Below are 17,402 nucleotides of genomic sequence, written 5' to 3' on the forward strand. Positions count from 1 at the left end.
TAATGCAGAGAAACAGATCCTAAAATACGTCAGCAACTTTGAAACATCATGCAGATAAGGGACTTGCTTCTCAGTTAAATCCTGCGTCTTTAAGCGTTTGGCTGGCGCTCATGACTGCAGATGAAATAAGCCATTACAACTCATCACCTACTGAGATTTATCAGCATCCGGGGGGTCATTAGCACCTCCACCAGTGTGTGATGAAGAGCCTCAGTGATGGGAAATCACTGTATCCATGGACAAATTCAGAAATGAGATGCTTTTTAAACAATGTTGAAGGAGCTCCCATCTGTTCTATTCTGAGCTCTTATGGACTGCTTTTTCTTCATTCATTTTAAAAACTTTCCTTAATTTTCAACTTTAACTAAATTCACAGTTAAATATTTTAATATGTTGGCATAATCATATTTTTTTGTATACAAAACGATATCTAAAACATTTTCAAATCTTTAAGCATACAACATTTTTAAGATCACGAGAAACATTTTAATGAAGTGACATAAACGTTTTAACAGTAGATTTAGATGTAAAAACATAATAGCTTTTTCATTTACCCCCTAAATTAAACAGATCCCATGCAAACAAGCAATTATATTGTACAAGCTGTTTCGTGTGTTCTCTGGTTAATCTGCTCTTTAAAATGACAAATAAAGAGGTTGAATTTGGTGTACAGACTTTTGGTATGTACACTGAAAAAAAAAGAATTTTGCTACTTTGTCCATTTAAACAGGTTTATTCAACACAATTAAAAAAAAATTTGTGCAACATGACTTTTTATGTTCAGTTATCTAACTTAATTTGTTCAAGGTGGGACTACATGAATGATTTGTGCTGTGTTCACATATACTGTAATTGTTAAAACTGGGAAGAGGATTTCCATGCATGCTTTGCATAAGACTGCATTTTGAAAGTAATTGTCTTGAGAAAGTGTTGTTTTATGTGTTTTCAGTAAAGAGAAACCACTTGTTAGTGTTTAATGTTCATTTATCTTTGAGATTTAGAGTTTGTTATATATTTTGACGTTTTGTGGTCACCATTGACCACGTTTACATGGACAACAATAATCCGATATTAACACGATTAAGACAATACTCTGATTAAGAATGGACCATGTAAACAGAGCTTTTTGATTAGCTTAATCCGTCTAAACTCAGAATCGTAGTAAACACAAATCGAATTAAGACAGGTGGAGTACTCCTATTTTAGTCGCATTATCGAAGTGCGGTATAGACATGTACACAGCTTAATCGCACTATTACCGGCGCGTAGGAACTTTCGCGGCACTTTGCGACAGGTTACACACATGGACGGCAGTGGACAGCCGTTTCGTTTTACGGCAAAGAACATGGATTCAAGCAAGAAAGCACATTTTTGGTCCGAACGGGAAACAAAAGATGCCAACAAAATAAATGAAACACCAAAAACTGTGTGTGGTACCATGGCAAAGACGAACTGTTTGCTGATACATGAAATTATAGAGGGAACGTCGAACGGCGTCGCTTAGGGACGTAATGACGTATGCCATTAATCGAACTATGTAGTGTAACAGGGAACATGAAAGGTATATTCTTAAAGCAACTCATGTAAACACCTTAATCGTAATATTAGCTTACTCAGAATAAGGCAAATAATTCGAATACTGACGTCCATGTAAACGTGGTCACTGTTTAGCAGTGCTGAATTGTATTGCATGGTTAGATTTGACTATAAACCATATGCATATATCTGTGGAAAATGTTGGCTCATTTCCCCATATCAAGCCTGGGAACAAAGAAATGAAGAGAATTACAGTACAGCAGATCACAGAGTCAATCCTGCAATTTTATAATAACATTGTGATGTTTACCATCACCATAGATATTTTTTTATAAATGTGAATGATCATCTAAAAACATGTCACTGGTTCCTCAATTTAAACACTAGGTATCATACCCGCAACACACAGCCTACTATAGTTGCTGGGAAAACAACAGCAGGACTCTTGCTCATGTGCTGGTTTTCATGTGCTGGTTTAATGCAATATCACAAAACAAGTTTCACTCTCGACATCCACATCCATATTTAATAAAGGGAGTTGGATGCGCTGCCACCTGTCAATCACTGCTCACAAAACACACACACACACACCTGACCCATGTGGGTTTGCAGAAGGATGTAAGGGCTCTTATTGTGCATCAAACTGAAGCTCAGCTGAAAGAGTTTCATGGGGACTACTGGTTCTGAAGCAGTCAAGAATTACATTATATAAAGCATGAGCCCAGTGACGTCAATGTTAGCTGGTTCGAGATTTTGAACTTTATTAGCGACGATGGGGAATGACTAACAGACATTAGTGAACCACATTTTTTCTGTTACAATAACAGTTTTCTAAATATTACAGCATGACATAAACTTGACAAAATGCACTTTTGATCATTCTAAAAAAAAAAATGTCCTTCTTATAAAGCTTCACTTTCAGTTAACTCTGTTTTCCAGTTTAGATGAATACTTCTGATTATGAGCAGCTTGTAGCTTGGCAAGAACATTTCTTTCCAGTTTCTGTCCATTTTTTCCAGAAGCTGTAAGCAACATCAAATCTCACAGTTGATCTTTTACCATACCTTCAGAATCCAATAACATATCAGATGCTGGAGAGAATGTGTTTGGATTGAAGGAAATCTCTTGTGAGCATTGAAGGAGGGGAAGAAAACAAACGCAGAGAGGTTTGGGTCGGTGAGATATTGTTGCATTCTGTCAGGTCCAGCAGGCTAAACCTGACGTGCGCTGCATGCAACGGCTTAACACTTCAGCTGCATCTCTTCACTTCCATAAATATGTTAAATGAAAAGGTGCCCTGAACATGTTAAAACATTTGTTGAATGTTTCATGCAAAAGGAGAGAAAAACTTGAACTACAGTGCATGAGTGTTATTATTAGTAGCAAATGTGTGATTTCTTACTTTAAAAGCCTCATCATACTGAGCATTAACTGGGTTTAAGCTGTCATTTGATTCATGGTGCTTTCAAAATTTTAAATGTATATTAATATATTTTAAATGTTAAATCATATGGCTAATTATTCAAGCTAAAACATGCGAGGTCATTAAATTCAGAAAACATTAAAAACTGATAATGTTTTCTTAGAAACATTGTTGTCATTGGTAATTGATTTTTTTCAACAAGGTTTTAACCTCATCACTCTTCATCTGTTTAAAGGTGCAGTTTGTAAAAACAACAACGCCGTAGCTTGATGACGCTGTGAAGGAGCATGGAATGATGGGATCTGTTGTCTTCAACTCCACCACCGATGGCCATCAATCAGACGGGAACGAGAAATCATGGTAGCGGATGAGGTAAAGTTTTATAAATGTTGCGAATAATTGTGGTCCATAAATAAGAACATAAAACACTACTTCCGCATTTGTCCACGACACTGTTGTCAGGCGGTTTCCACGTCATGAAAGGCGGTAACAAAGGGTAACGCGGATATGACGCCATTGACAGGCGACTGCACTGCCCCATGTCGCTGTTTAGAATGGTGTTTTTCTCACGATTTACAAGTAGTTGGAAACATTTGAGATATTGCAAGTACTCAGCTGAACAAAATATATAACACTAGCCAAGTGGTTTTTGGATATTTTACTGCAAAATTGTTACAAACTGCACCTTTAACTAAAAAAAGCACCTTCCTTAATGACATCATCCTCCAGGAAGTGACATAATTTTGTGGGGAAAGCAACCACAGAAACATGAGACAGGCTGCTACTTAGTCTTTTTTTCTTGTTTTCCAGTAAAAATGTCTGCAAATTCTTGAATCAAGAAGCATTTTCTTGATGAGCAAACTGACCTAAGAAAATAAGTCTTGTTTATAGTAAAAAATATGAAATTTCAGTGAATTTGTGCTTAAAACAAGCAAATTTGAATTTGTAGACATTTTTACTGGAAAACAAGAAAAAAAAGACTAAGTAAGAAAGTCATTTTTTGCAGTGTACCCCCACTTGCGGTCTTGTCCACTTGAGAGCACATGCACGCGACAGGAAGTAAGATCGCAAGTCTGTCAAAAGTCTTAAAAACGCCAAAGTGCAGTGCCCTTAACACACACTAAACCCACACTATCTTGAATACTGCTTCCGAGCAGTATTCAGGGCTAAGTGTATCCCATCATGCATCACGTTCTGGATATATCATGAGACTTTTTGCTTGGGTCTTGCAAGATGATGTGGAAAGCTTTCCAGTGTAAGTTTTACAACTACTTTTTAAGGTTATATCTATTTATGCTTTTTATCACATAATTAGAAACACCACATTAATCAATGTTATATGTTTGCACTTGCTAAGTGTGTCCCATCGGGTTAGAAATATTACATGCTCACTTGGGATCTTCACACCCACTAGAACACTTGGGCCAAAAACAGGAAATACGTCATGAAAGTAGTCAAGTGGTCAAGTACAAAGACCGCAAGTGGGGGGTTTTGGATGCAGCCTAAGTATCCTGTACCTCCGAGGTGACGTATTTTTGTAGGCTAACCCGGAAGTAAGCGCCGCGCTGGTTCCCTCGACCGAAAGCCTATGCATTTTTCCCATAGACTTTTGGAAGATCGCAAAAAATAAGCTCTGTGATCAACAAAGGTTTATGATGTTTTACATGTTTTGTCTATCAAGATAATCTTTACAAATTAACACCACATTTGTTACTTTTGAAGCCGAATGTAGCAATGTTCGTATAAAAGGAGGAAGGAGGCGGGAACCGGCGAACATTAAATAAACTTTTTAATACAATAACCAAACAACAAAACCAAAGTAAACGGCCGGCAGCCACCTCACAGTCGACTGCCAGCTACACAAACATAACTAAAACGTATAATGTCCAGGCCTGGTCCTCTCTCGTAGTACACTCCTGTCGCTCCTCCTCTTATGTTTCCGGAGCTCCTCCGTGAGAGATGCGAGGCCTCGCGTCGTTCCCTCACAGCTCTCGTCCCGCCTCCCTCGTCACATATGTATTTAAATTTCAAATCTTAAATTTATGCACAATATTTTCATATGATATTTTAAAATATGTTTTTTTGTGCAGTTAATTTTTTTTCTTCCAAAAATATGTATATTCTATTGTTCCTGCAACTAGATTAACACTATTTATTTTTTAAAGCTTCTTTTACATATAATTACGCAATATATTGAAGCTTATTGCAACATATTTTTAGTGTTTGGGCATTTTTGGATATTATTAAATATTCGCATTAATTCATTTTTTATATTTTTTATCTTTGAAGAAAACTTGTGATCATCAAGATTTGTCTTATCTAAATTTGCTATTATAAAAACGGTAATTTTACAGAATTTTCGCATATTTTGAAATATGGTGAAATGCAAATATGCAGTCTGGCTACTTCTGTAAGTCGAGTGTAAAATAAAATGAAAAGCTTGAAATTTTACTTTACTAAAAATTTCATTTTGCAGTTTATCTTGGCGCACCAGCTGCCCGAATATATCCACATTTTACTTTTTCTTGCAGTATACTTTATATAATATATTAAACCATATGTTTTCTTGCATTTTACAGAGCCATGTGCTTTGCTCATAGCAGAAATAGGAAGTGTTGTAAGTGTTTACCTTTGTAATCCGCATAATCGGATTGAAAGAGCCCATAGGTGCCAACACTGTCAACATACAGTAGTGTGCGGATTCATACAAAACAATTCAGCGTACACGCTGTACACTGGGACAAACAGCAGAACAAATTGTTCTCGTCACATTTGACCCAATTCCCCACAAAGATGATACCCATACCCTGCTGTGGTTTGATAGGAATCCGAATTTGAAATCTCTCTCTTTTTCTGTCTCTGCGTATTTGATCAAGTACCTACCAGAGATTATAGTAAACAATCCTTTCTGTATATATGTACCAGTTTTCACGATTGTTTTTTTTTGCTATAGGCACATGGTGAGTTTTAAGATATTTTAGGACTCTACTCTAAAATTCTGTACTGTAGGTCTAGTTTCCACCCATTTCTTTTTACAAAACAGTAGATCTCTTTGTCAGTAAATTCACATTGATCTCTCCCCGTTACACAAAATAGCATCAGCAATTACTTGGCAGTTTGAAATATGGTTAAATATTTTAGCTTGTAAAGGCATTAGACTGCAGTGCAGATGGCCATTTTATACTTGGCCATGTCATTCGCACCCATGGAGAGAGAGAGACAGTGTGGTTCTTTAAATAAATGATGTCTTCTCAGCGGTCTGGGAAATGTAGAAAAACTATTAAAAATGAAATGGCGATCGTGAATTTTCGAGGTATGTGGTAAGATTCTCGGAGATGAGCGTTCAATATCGAGTTTGGGCCAGAGCTGTCTGATGTTCGAAACTTCAGCGGGTTCTGACATGGAAAGTTGTGAGACAGAAGTTTTTATTTGACAAGTGATCTGGAGAGGCACAGAGGAAGCGAACAATGGCAGGAGGAAAGATATACCGTGGGAAGTCAAGCAAAAAGGTTGGCGCTCAGAGTGGCACTCCAAAGCTAATGGCGGAAATGCAGAATTCACAAGTGTAATGCACACGCCGAAACACCCACTGGAATAATTACACACTAGGGTTGCGTGAAATGTTATAGATGTCAAAATGGCCTAAAGTCGCGTTCGCTCTTGGCACGGGGCATTGACCCCACTGCGAGAACCAGAAGATTTGTTGACTTCTGAAAAGTATCTGCACAAAAAATATACACAATTGTTTTTGATGCTATGTAACAAATTATACAGTTTTCTAACGCTGCAGGTGAGAGAGGGCATGAAGTAGGTTTGAGGTTTTATTTTGTTTGTTGTACCATCATAACATACACGGTTTGAGGCAATAATACAAGAAAGCACATGCTGGTATTCTAAAACATTTCAGAAATGAAACAAATGAGTTGTTTTGCCGTTGTTCATATTTCTAAGTAACTCTTGCATTATAAAAATTGACTCCTTGTTTGCCTAAAGATATTGTTCATGTTTCTGGCTTGTGTTGGAGCGTACAGCTGATTAAATTCTGGAACTGATCGTGTAGTATAATTTTCTAGGAAATGAATCACCGTGTCCTGCTGAGACAATTTACATTTACACCGTAGCGCAAAACATCACCTGCAATATATGACAAAATCTTTGCCTTCGCTCACATATGAGTTTACACTAATAAAAGTCAACGGTCCTGTGATATCCGTGATGGATTGTGATGCATGCAATTTGTGTTTGTGACACACTGTCCTCTCTTGGTTGCTTGTAATCTGATTTTGGATGGTAAGAGTCCTCTAGGCGTGAGAAATGGAGGTCGATCACAGAAGTCTCACCCTCTTGTAGAGAAATGAGCTAACTGAGTACTTGTGAGATAATTTGAACCAGTAGTTTGTACAGTACGCCTCTTTGCCAGCATGTGTTTCGGATTTGTGTATTTGTGGTTTTGCTGTCTTTGGCTTTATAGTGTTAAGAAAGATGCCCTCTGATCATTACTGCTTCCTGTGCTTCAGATTCAGATTCATTAGAACTGCATTTTTATACCCAGAGGAACTTTATATTTCTTAGAGGTTGCTTTTTCATAGCAGACTTAAGAGATCACAGTTAAAGCTGCAGTCCGTTTGAAAAAATAATACAAATCAAAGTTAAAAATGGCATAGTTTGCTGAAAAGGTATAGTTTGTAATAATTTCATTTAAATGCATGTTAAGATAAGCATGTAAAGTAACCTGCAATTTTATATTTCAAACAGAGATGGCGATAGAGAGGCAAAAGTTACTAAAGTTGCTGTAAAGGTCCAGTGTATGAAATTTAGCGGCATCTAGTGGTGAGGTCGAGAATCGCAACCAATGGCTCATTCACCTTTTAGAAGCACTACAGAGGCTAACACAGAACAAAGATGTCATCATATTTTTGCTTCTTTGCCGAAAAAGATCACTTATTTATGAAACGCTCTGTAGAGCAGTTTGTCAGTTTAGGGCTACTGTAGAAACAACATGATGAATTCCATGTGAGGGGACTCGCAGTGTATGTAGAAAAAGCTCATTCTATGGTAATAAAAACATAACGCTTCATTATGCAAGGTCTTTATACACCTCTAAAGACATAGTAATGTATATTTTATTGCATTTCTGTCAATAGAGCCTCCAAAAAATTACACACAGCACCTTTAAGCTTGAATTGAGACACCATTTTTGGTGTGTCGGACTGGATGTGATGCTCTTACAAAAGTTTTGCAATGTTTTAAAGGCACAGAGCTACAGTATTTACTAGGGGTGTAACGATACTTCGTATTACGAAATTTCTCGATGCAAAAATGTTACGATGCGCATCGTAGAGAGATGGGGATATTTTACGATATGTTTAATTCTATTCGTTCAGCGGTCAAGACGCTACCTACTCTGCGCCAGCGCGTCACGTGTGCTTATCTCACATATGCGGTAGAGAGAGAAGCACAAGACACAATCTGTGTCTCCAAGTGGTTTACAAAACGTCATATTTCCTTCACAATCGCCGTTAAAACACAGCAAACTTGAAGCGTGACTGCAGGCGAGTCACCCCGAAACTCATTAGAAAGGCATCACAAACGATTTTAAATGCCAGTGTTAGTTTATCCGCTAACGTGAGCTGCTGCATAACGTGATATGCAACATAAAGTAAGCCAAAAGAAACCAGCGCTGTTCCGATCAGAGAAGTGATGAAGTGAGTCGTACTGTACATTAAACGATCAAATGACATGCTAAAAAACAAGTATGTGATTTGCATGATTGAAGAAATTTATTACAGTTTATGTAATATGTCTTTTTGAAAGATTTTTCTCATTCATTACTGCCACAAGCAAAGACAGCGCAGCTTCAAAGAGACACGAGCCAATAGCGCTTGAGCGTGAGCTCTGTCAGAGCGTGTCATTGGTTGAATGTACTGAATGAACACGCCCTTCACTGAACGAACGAGTCAATTGAGTCAAAATGAGACTGAATGAACTGCTACATGTCGTTCATGGTCTAATATTCTCTGTGTTACAACAATGCGTAACCAGTAGTTACTCAACTTTTCTGAAAATAAAGGTAATGACCTGGTTTCATTTAATTCCAAGGTAAAGTCAATTATGTCGAAACAGTTAAATCTTTGTATGGAACATTTAATTGCATCAGTTAAATGAGTTAATCCAGATAGATTTTAGTAGACTAATATAATGTAGATTTCGTCGACTAAAAATAGACTAAAACTATGATAAATTGGGACGACTAAAACTAAATTGCATTTTAGTCAAAAGACTATGACTAAAACTAAATCAAAATTTGCTCTCAAAATTGACACTGATCTTAATTCTAATTTCAGTTAAGCCTTAAAATAATATTAATATTTTGAAAATAAATGTTATTTGAATTTCAGTTTCATTTTTGAATTTTGTTCAAAATATCGAGATGTGTATCGTATCGTGAACCCAGCATCGAGATATGTACCGAATCATGAGCTGAGTGTATCGTTACATCCCTAGTGTTTACACTTATTATTACACAAAATATTATAATATTAAAAAAACAGTGTTGCCTTGAAATGATAAGGTTATATCTGCATTTTGGGCTTCAAAGTTTTTGCTTCCAATTGACTTTCTAGAAAAAACTGTCTAGTCTGTTTAGTTTGTTTTGTAAAAAAATGTCCAGAAATAAAGAAAGAAACCTAATGTAAACAAGTCACAGAATAAGAATATGCGGATAACTCAATTTTGCAGAAATTGTCATAGAACCTTATAATTCCAAGTTGGCAACACTGTACATCTTGTTTTTTCCCCAATGGGAGTTTCATGTCTTGTTTCATTACAATCGTATTTTATTGTTTTCCTTGGCTTTTAAAAGATTATTTTTAGTATACCATCTAATGTGCAAAACAACACCGCTGTAGGTCTAGAGATTCACACACGAACTGTCTGTCTATTGTAATCATGCAAAGATGCTGTTTATAGCCTCTATTTTCCTGCTAAAATCTCCCAAACAACAGAACCTTCCAAACATATGGGCTATTTCTCCTTGATTCGTACACGGCCACGGACAGACGGAAGCGCAGCTGTGCTTTTCTGAGCGTTTCCGTGGAGATGGCATTGAGAAGATCAGTACAGTAGGAGCGTATGAGATTGCGTAAATGCGTCTCACCGATCCAACCTCCACTCTCTGTTATCGCTACGTTTATTTCTACCCTACCATGGCCTTATTGTCGTGATCCTGTTGCCTAGGTAACTGATATTTTGACAATGAGGATGTGTAGGCTGCCAGAGGCGAAGCCAGAATTTTGGTTTAGAGATGATGAACAGGTCTGCGTGTGCTTTATACGTGCATTTATTCTAGAGAGAGATTTAGTTCTCGACTGACTTATTAAAAATGGAAAAATCACGACTCTCATTTATCTCACAGTTGTGGGGCATAAAACTAGAATAGGGTTTGCAAAACATCAGCTCAGAACCAGATCAAATAGGTTTTGCCTTGTGCTGCTTTAAAGGATATAGAGTAAATAATACATTAAGTTAACCGTGAAGAGGGATCTGTGTGTGCATGCTTAAACAATCTGAACTTCAGGCATGAGTGTACCTTTTTCTTGAAATGTTTATATTACATAAGATTTGTTGGGTCGTGAAGCGTACATGTTTATCAGAAGTAGTACAAATACAGAAAGGGTATGAGGAGGCGTGAAGACCTCAGTGAATTGTTTCTCTTGTCTGACTGTGTGGTCAGGGTGAAAATAAGCATTGGCAAGCAGTGAGTCTAGCCTGTGGACAAGAAAAAAGTGATAGATCTATTACAGTACCAGAGCAAACATCATGAATATGCAACAGGCTACAGGCTTTATTTGATAGTGCTGAAGTAATGGACACAGTTCTTACATTTTAGAATGTTTAGACAGGATTTTAATAATGAGACATAAGAATATAACATGACAGAATTTAACTGAAGAAGGGGGTAGCACATTTTCATATTTGGGTGAATAATTATTCATTAAAGTTTGAAATTGGTCAATAAAAGTCATGACTTATATTGTGTTATTATTTACTCACCCTTATTTCTGATCACTGTGTGCTTTTGGTGTATGGAACATTGTGAAGATTCTCATTTCATTTTTTACTAAATTAATATATTACATTGATACTCCACAAATCAAGGACCCAAAGTCTTGGTATCTTTAAGTTCCAGTATGAATACTACGTGTCTCCCATTGAATATTGATCACGGTTGAAGATGTTATTAGAATCGTATAATAGTGATGATGCAGCCAGTGGACCCCAGTACGCCCCCTAAATTATTTATCCCTCCCGTGTCAGTTGAATGATTGGCGATGCAGAGGGGCCCCTCCTCCCGCTGTGGCTCTCAGCAGAGGTTGAGATGTAATTGCTCCTGTCCAGTGGTGCTGTTTAATGAAACATTACATATAGACCTGCACCTCCTGTTCTCTCTTCCAAGAAGCCTTGCAAGAAAACCGACAAAACCCTCTGCAGGGGAAGAAGTCATCTACCTGAGCTAAAAAGCGAAGGCCGACGGCAGTGCCTTGTTAGAGGTGTGAGTGCACTTGGGCTCAGTGCACTTTTCTTGAGGACTGTTAGGAACTAATAGCGCTCCGCTTCAAGTGGTTTGAAGTAGATCTACCAAAAACAGCATCTTTGAGATGGAGATGATGACGGAGGGTTTCATATAATCACGGGTTAAATGAGTAATCAGATAGCAGGATATTCAAAACAATGGAGTGTTGAAGCACTCTTCCGCTCCTCATCCCTCAGCACTCCATCCATCAGCTTTTTTCGAGCGCGGAGGACCTCGTAAGTGTGAGCAGCTGCCATGCCGTTGGACGTGCGATGCGGTTCCCATGGTGATTGGTTGGGAGGATAAATGCGGTGGTCTTTCATCATTGTCATCCACACAGGTTATAAGAGCCCTGAACTCTTGAGCTTGTGTGGCAGACACTTCATTAAACGAAAATCAACTTAAGGGCCACGGCGAACCGAAGGGATGGTCTTCAGAAAACAGACTATTTTCAGTGTGCTCACCAGAGCCAAAACTTCTGATTTGGTGTATAAATGTGCTACAGAGCTGCAAAAGATTTCTCAGTCCAGTCAAAAATTTAAAAGGGCCGTCACTCAGTTTATGCATACGGTATCTTATGTTAATCTTGAGTACTTACAGAATAGTATCATACCCTTCAAATATCCGTAGAGCCTTTAGTTTGATTTAGTTTGATCACATTTATAAATGACAGATCGTAGCTGTACGTATATTTCTGAAGACATACGACGTGTGCGGGGGGAGGGCGGAACTAAAGCACGTGCACACACATTGCCAACAAAACACAGACATAAGTCTCAGTTTCACTTACCACGTGCAGTTCATGTCCCTCATCTTTTAGCGCTGGGACCGCTCCATATATCAGTTTCAAACGATCTCCAAATCCAGCGTTATATCCACCGTTTATAGAACATCCATCACTGAAATGCTGTGAACAAACAAACAACTTCTCACTTTCGCAAGAGTAATGAGCTGCAGCTGCAGGTCCACAGCGCAGCCAATCTTGATGGTAAGCGGGTATCGCTCGTTGGTTGACGCGTAGGCAAGCTATTTCTTTCGCCTTGCCGTGGGCGTGCTTTTCCAGGAGAATTGCCCAATAAGGGACTAAGAAAAGATGTTACCTAACGTTTTTCATGTTCGAAAAAAACTTTCCGAAACCTATACGAACCTTGGGGGAGTGTATCGAGCACAGAAATACTACGTAATACGTCCAACTCGTTTTTTTGACAAGTTGACCATGTCAAGCATGAGAAGACGTTTAACATGGTAAAGAAGTCAGAATGCACGAAACACCGTTGCATCCCCCCTTTAAGTACATTGCTGGAAAAGGATGTGCAAGTATCAGAGACCACTGTATTGTTCGAAGGGAATCTTTTTAAATGATCACACGTTAATGACAACTACATATTGACATTTTCTGAAGAGTGGGGCTTGTCTATGCAGAATTCGCTGTCATGATGCTGGGTTGCTATGGGTGGTTGCTAGAGTGTTGCTATGCAGTTGCTAAGATGTTCTGGATGTTTTCTAACACATTTCTACGCAGTTAGGGCATGTCATATCGTAATGGGATTTTATTATTCAAATAAATCAATAAAATTTAGATGATTCAATATTTAGTAGAAAAAATATATATCAAGCTGACAGAAAATGCCATTGCTGTTTTTTCACAACAGTAATTTTTTAAAGAAAATGTAACTTTCAAAATAGTCATTGTGGCATCTCAAAAATAGCACAGTTTAGTACACTTAGATCTTTTTAAGTTTATCTTATAAAGTACTATGGCTAATTTCTTGTATATTAAGTTCAAAATTAGTGTGTGAAAATAGAGCACTTTTTTTGCATTTTAGTGCACTTAGATGATATTCCCTAACACCCCCCTTATATCAAGACGCATGACAAATACTCTCTCAAGAGACAAAGCGTGTTGAACAGAATTATCTATATTTTACTTCTCATCGCATTGTTTACTCTATCACACAGGTTGTTATCATCAACATTAATCTGTTGCTGATCTGTTCACCTGTCTTTTCTGAGAGATTATTATTGTTTTACAGTACCGTCACTGCTGTTTTTCCTTTGCCTCTCTATAACTATGGCAACCCTGATATTGCAGATATCAGTATCTTAACCAAAGCAACAACAACAAGCAGATATTGACTGCTGACTTCTGGCTTCGTAAAGATAGACCATCTCACACTACTTTTCCATTTTTGCCGTCAATGAATAGTGAAAAATAAAGAGGGAGAGGTTAAAAAAGCAGTGCAGACGAGCAACCCACGAGCAGACGTCAACAGCATCTCACCACCTACCAGCTGCTTGCGATGCAGACACAGTGTGGGGGAGAAGCATGCATGCTTGGAAGTCTGTAGATTTCTATTCCTCCCTCTGTTTCTACACATCTGCTCTATCTCAGTTCTTCTACATGTTGCTCTAAGTTGGTTGTGTTCAATCCAAACTCATTACTCCGCACAAATGAAAACCTGGTAGTGTAGCACTCCTGTATGTGGTGCGCTAACAACAAGACTCTGTGTTCCATTCCCTATAGTAGTAGTCCGTCTATGTGGCTGCACAAAAAAGATCACAGTGGAAATACACTTATAACAAAGTATACAGTCATTTCAACTGCAGTACAAGATGTTAAAACTATGCTCTGAAAGGCCACAATGACATCCTCAGTGTATTTTTTATCATATTTGTCTCAACTTAGCTGAGCTCCAATCAATGTTATTCTCAATGTCGTGGCCTATCGAGGCCTTCATCACTACATCGTGGCCTATCAAGGCTTAGTTAATGTTACGCTCTATCAAGGCCTTCGTCACTATGTCATGGCCTATCGAGGCCTCCATCATAACGTTGCGGCCTATTGAGGCCACGTTACTGTTACGGTCTATCGCGGCCCCCTTCACTGTTATGGTCTATCGAGGCCTTCATCATGGCACATTGAGGCTTTGTCACTATGTCAACATCTATCAAGGCTTGTCTCAATGTTGTGGCCTGTCAAGGCTCGTCTCGATGTTGCGGCCTATCAAGGCTTGTCTCAATGGCTTGTCTCCACACAATGAAGGTTCAATAGAGTATGATGATATTACAAGCTTCTCTCACGGCTCGGTGGATTTTACGATTGATGTCTTACTAACAATTTTATTCTTAAGAACTATATATTTTACCATATTCGCAACTTGTCGCTGATCAGTTGTCTAAATAAATGTTCATTGTCAAGTATTCTCGCCTCCTGAGTCTTTCTGGTAGAAATGCTGATTTCGAATTAGCATAATAGCATCTCCTGGCATTATTCTGCTTTTAGAAGTAATTTTTTAACATAAATTTACTAAATGTGACCTTTAGCCTATATTATTCATCATCTATTATTAGTTCTTTGTTCCGTGATGAGTTCGGCTTTTGATTTCTGTGTAAAACAAGTGTCTGTAAAAAAGTAAAGGGATCCTGGATTACTTTTTGGGGTCAAAAAAAAAGGAAAGTCTAAGCAGAAAAGTACAAAAGAATTCCTGGACTTTCTAATGATAAAACTGAATGCCTGTGGTTCCCTTATGCAAAGACCATGTATGTTCATATATATACGGTAATAACTGTCAATATATTAAATCATTTAGTATATAATTGAAAATATAAAAGTAATGCATTGCAAATATATTACAATATTGCAATATATTGAATAATACATAAAGAATTGCTACTTTTCATATATTGAAAAATATAAGCACACATAGTATGGAAATGTATTATTTAATGTGTTGCATTATATTTTCCACTATATTCCCATTTTGTTTTGTATGGGTTTCTGGGCGTAACATCTTATCTGAATAAATTGACCATTTGGTTAGTAATAAATGACTTTTTAAAAGTAACATCCAAGAAATATATTTCTGCTTTTTAAACCCAAGTAGCTGAATCGATTTGTTAGCTAAAATTGTGTTAACCCTTAAACTACAGTCCTCTTTAAGCACCACATGTCTGTATTTTCGACAATAGAAATTCAATCATAACCAATGAGCACATGCACCAGCGCCTCTGATCGGCTGTCACCCCTGTAATTTTTTTGTTGTTGCACAAATTGAATATCAATTGCATTTCCATAAATTTCTACAAAATTCAGATGTTTTGGTTTTGTATTTGGATGGCTTTTAAAAGTGTGACACACATCCCCCTGTCCACTGTCTGTGACATCACAGCTCAAAATAGTTGCCAGTCAATGGAATGGGAATATTATATATTATTATAAAATATTTTTTTTCTTGTGGTAATTGCAGAGCGGTTATTCACATAGGATTTATGGGTGTTGTTCATGAGCAAAGATGGCTAATTGTGTACTTTGTACTGGCGACTTTGAGGTGACTGATAGCTGTCTTCAGGTATCAAACAGCACGCCTCCTCTACATCTGTAGCTCTGAGGCTGGAGGGCAGCAGGTTCAGCCAGTGACGCACATGAGAGACCCCATTGGTCCTGGGAGGTGGGGAAATCTAATGATGTAACACCTAAAGGAGCTTTCAACACCCCCCCCCCAAAGAGTTACATCCCAACCATTTGTACCCTGAGGACAAACACAGCACAGAAGCTTTATTCCACCCAAGATTTATAGACCTGCTTGACACCTTCTTCTTCTAACTTCGGGAAATGACATCGTTTTTATTTCCTCTGGGAGGAACGAGAAAGTGTTGCGAGAAACGTGAAAGAACAAATATTGTGTGGTGTGTTTGTTAGAATGAATAAACAGGGCGATTTAAAAGAGCATTTGTTTTGACAGGTTATAGGGGAACTGTTAAAAAGTGCACAGGCAATTATTGCTCTCCTCGTGGCGCCAACATCATTTCAACAGAACGAACACGACAATCGCTTTGGTTTTATTTTGAATTAGTCTCCTCAGCATCTGATTAAATGGGTCTTCGTCCTGTAACCCAGCCGCGTTGAATGTCTGAAGGCTAAATCTTCCGCTCCTGTGCCATCTCTTATGGTTGAAAAACACATTCATCTTGTGTAGTTACAATCTTGCATAACCTCAAGCAGATTTTCTCACTGTCATAAATCGTATTTTTCCACGACCGTATCTGTGGCAGAAATGGGATCTTTTTATGAAAGAAGCGCAAATCATTGATAACTTTAGGGTGTATTCTTTATTTTAAAATAGTTTCTCCTATACCAGCTTAATATGCAGAGACAACTATTGTATAAGTACAGTAAGCCATTCAAAAGTGCATATGTGACTGGACTTTTTATTTATAATTTTGTCTGGTTTTAAAAGTAAAAACTTGTATATACAAAAACTTTGAGTCGTTTTATTGTTTCTTTATTTTTCTTCTGTTGAATGCAGAGGTTTGGGATCTACTGTACAGATGCCTGCAGAACATTAAAATTTCATGTCTCATCTCTGCATGTTGGTGTGTTTTTTCTTATTCTTGCAATTTAAGACATGGCTGTGTGCTGCAAGAGACCCGCAGAGATTGCTTGAAATCTGCACCCATGGTAGAATGATGCAAATTTAGCTCTACCTGCTTTTTATGATTCTTTATTGTCTATCCAGCCCGGATGGTGTGAAAAGAATCTTAGTTCCGAATGATTAATGTACTGCAGCCATCGCGGGAGTCCCATACCTGATATACACTACATATAATCACACATTTTAATACCGGCTCTGGGTAACTGTGTCCATTTATAAAAGCTTTGTTTTTTCTTGTTCTGCATGTACAGTAGTAAACAGAAATGGCTTTTTGTAAAGAAAAGTGATACAGTTTCTTTCACAATAGCAAGTTCCACAAACTTGAAAGAGAAAGAGAGGCTCATTCATCAATGTCTTGCTGTTGTTCTGGGTGTCCGACTTGTGTTAAACTTTTGGACATGTCTAAAAAATGTAATTTCATATTGGAAGCTGGAGTCTG

This window comes from Triplophysa rosa, linkage group LG20 (assembly GCF_024868665.1).
Source record: "Triplophysa rosa linkage group LG20, Trosa_1v2, whole genome shotgun sequence".
In the NCBI taxonomy this organism is placed as follows: domain Eukaryota; kingdom Metazoa; phylum Chordata; class Actinopteri; order Cypriniformes; family Nemacheilidae; genus Triplophysa; species Triplophysa rosa.